At 58.3% G+C, this 2,643-nt stretch overlaps 1 pseudogene; it reads left to right on the top strand.

Annotated features, from left to right (window-relative positions):
- The first annotated feature begins 2,203 nt into the window (after positions 1-2,203).
- On the top strand, positions 2,204-2,323 carry LOC112445496 (uncharacterized; annotated as a pseudogene).
- Positions 2,324-2,643: the final 320 nt, after the last annotated feature.

Here is a 2,643-nt window from a genome sequence, read left to right as displayed (position 1 = left end):
TCTCGGCACTTTTGATCTCTTGTCTATTTGGCGAGTCAATTCTTTCCTTTCCTGGGTTGATGTGTACACTATATTCGAGGCACAATCTAAGGCATGAAGACATATCCATACATAGAGGTTCTTGCTTTCAAGGAACTCGTACAGCAGATTTCTACAAGTTAGGGCTTTTCAAATGCTCTAGAAGCATGTGAACGTTCAGTATGCTCCATTTTCATTTCAAAGAAAGATCGTTTGACTTCCATAGCAAAGGTGGAGACCTTCCAACGTTGAGTCCAAGACTTATACCTTGACCATTTCAGGCAAGTCTTGTGGTTCCTTCTGGAGGTGTGTGGCTCTTGCAGAAATGTGAAGATCTTCCATCGTCCTCAGACTTTGGTGTCATTTGCAATCATCCAGAAAGCTTCCAGGTCTAGGTTCCAGACCACCACCACACACAGTCAGTAGCCAACGGAGTGCATTCCAGGAATACGTGTTGTTCACCCGCATTACCGTTGATATTGTTGCTGCACACTCAATGCAGTGGGCAGGGCCTGGATTGTCCACTGGGTCTCATGTGGAATGGAAAGAAGGGCTCCCCCCCCCACACACACACACCCACCCCCACTGTTGACAGCCTTGTGACGAGAAACGGTCCCCGAAACAACAATCAGACAAACCAGAGAAGCCCAGATGATAGTCCTTGAGATGAAGGAACTAAGCAGCTGGTTGCGATGGCACCAAGGGGAAAGGTTGCTCTTTTTGTCTGCCCCTCTACTCCTTTCTTCCTGGACGCCTTAGGGTTTTGTCATGGAGATTTGAAAGAAAGTGCACAAAAGTCATATGTGTTGAATCAAGATTTTCCATTTAACCATCTCTCAAAAAGGAAGAGAGCTTCACCTGCACATGTTTCTTTCAAAACCGTCAATTGCTTTTCAATTCTGGCGTTTCTCTCTTGCCTTGTTCAGTTAGCCTTAACAGTAAAAATCAACGAAAACTACATAAAGATTCAAAGATACCAACAAAGGACAGCTTCTGTTTTTGAAATCATCTTTCCATTTAGTAGAACACGAGCTCTATTCTTTGTATTTTGCCTAGGGAATTAGCAATGTCCTGGTTCAGATGGCAAGGCATCCGTGCGCAGGAGACTGGGGTTTGATCCCTGGGTCGGGAAGATCCCGCCGGAGAAGGAAATGGCAACCCACTGCCAGTATCCTCGCCTGGGAAATGCCACGGAGAGAGGAGCCTGAGGGGCCGCAGTCCATGGGTTGTATTAAAGTTGGGCTCAACCCAGCAACTACGAACACAAGTATTTCCAAAGACCACACTCAAGTGTGTGTGTGTGTGCGTGTGTGTGTGTGTGTGTGTATCTCCTCTTGCCGTCTTGGAGTCTGTCTCGGAATCTTCATGTATTTCTGCCTCTGTATCTCCTGACAGCCAGCCGCCGGCCCGTTCGTCTTGCCCCCGCCTCTCCCAGGCGCTCTGGCTCTGGCTCAGGAGCTTGCGCAGGCCAGCTGTCTCCCTTGGCGTGGGTGCGTGCGAGTGTCTGTGTGTCTGTCTGTGTGCCTGCCTGTGGCTCGTCTGCTCTCTCAGGAAGGTCGAGGGCTTGGCGTGGGGTCAAAGGGGGGGCCTCGGTAGTGCGAAGGGGAGGGGCTGAGGCGCTCCGGTCGACCGCGCCTCCCTGGCTTCTGCTGGGTTTGGGCACCGGACAGGTGCCGGGCAAGTTGGGCGCTCAAGTTTCGCTGCGCCTAGGCCCGCAGGAGCTTCAGAGGCCCCTGGGCCGCGGGGGTTGGGAGGCGGCGGGCGCCGAAGACCGACACATCCGGGGCCGCGCGGGCCTGAGCAGCGAATGGGATCCGGGGGAGGCCCCGCTCAGCCAGCGCGGCCGGGTCTGGAGTTGCCGCGGGTGGGAGGGCGCCGAGACCTCCGCACCCCTCAGCCCAGCCCCCAGGCCCCGCGCGCACGCACGCACGCACGCCCTCCCGGTCAATGGGGGCTCCTGGAAGACCCTCGGGCCCCCGGGCCCGGCCAGGCGCTTGCTGGTCTGGTATTGGCGGTGTTCGGGGGGCGGGCCGGCGTCAGCAGGCCGGAGTCCGGTCGCCGGTCTTGCGGCTCAAGTACAGCACGCCCCCCGACGAGAGGTGCGGCCCGTTGGCCCGACCTGCAGGGCAGAGCGAAAGGGAGGCGAAGCCCAAGGCTCTTAGGGCGCCCCGCGCCAACCGCCTCCGGCTCCGGCCCTATCAGCCTGAAGGCGCCCGATCTCGTCTGATCTCGGAAGCTAAGCAGGGTCGGGCCTGGTTAGGATCTTGGATGGGAGACCACCTGGGAATCCCGGGTGCTCGAGGCTTTTTGCCTACCAGAAGAGGTCCTTTAGCCCCCGCCGCGCGTCCCGATTCTTGGATCCCCCCCGCAGCCCCAGCCCCTCCCGGGCCGCGGGGAGCGGCTGGCCGGGGCCCCGACTCCCGCTGCAGACCTGGGTTGCCTCCGCGCGGCCCGCGAGCCCCTCCGCATTCGCATTCGGCTTCCAGGACACCCGACGACCGGCAGTCCCGTCTTCATCTGGGGCTCCTTTGGCTTGCCTCAGGCAATCCCGGGGCTTGCACGGACTCCAGCCAGAGCCCCAGCCCCCGCCCCACCCCCTGCCTCGCAGGCCATCGCGCATGCGCA

The sequence above is a fragment of the Bos taurus genome, unplaced genomic scaffold, assembly GCF_002263795.3.
Source record: "Bos taurus isolate L1 Dominette 01449 registration number 42190680 breed Hereford unplaced genomic scaffold, ARS-UCD2.0 Leftover_ScbfJmS_1517, whole genome shotgun sequence".
Taxonomy (NCBI): Eukaryota; Metazoa; Chordata; class Mammalia; order Artiodactyla; family Bovidae; genus Bos; species Bos taurus.
This window is presented reverse-complemented; position numbering and strand designations above follow the sequence as displayed.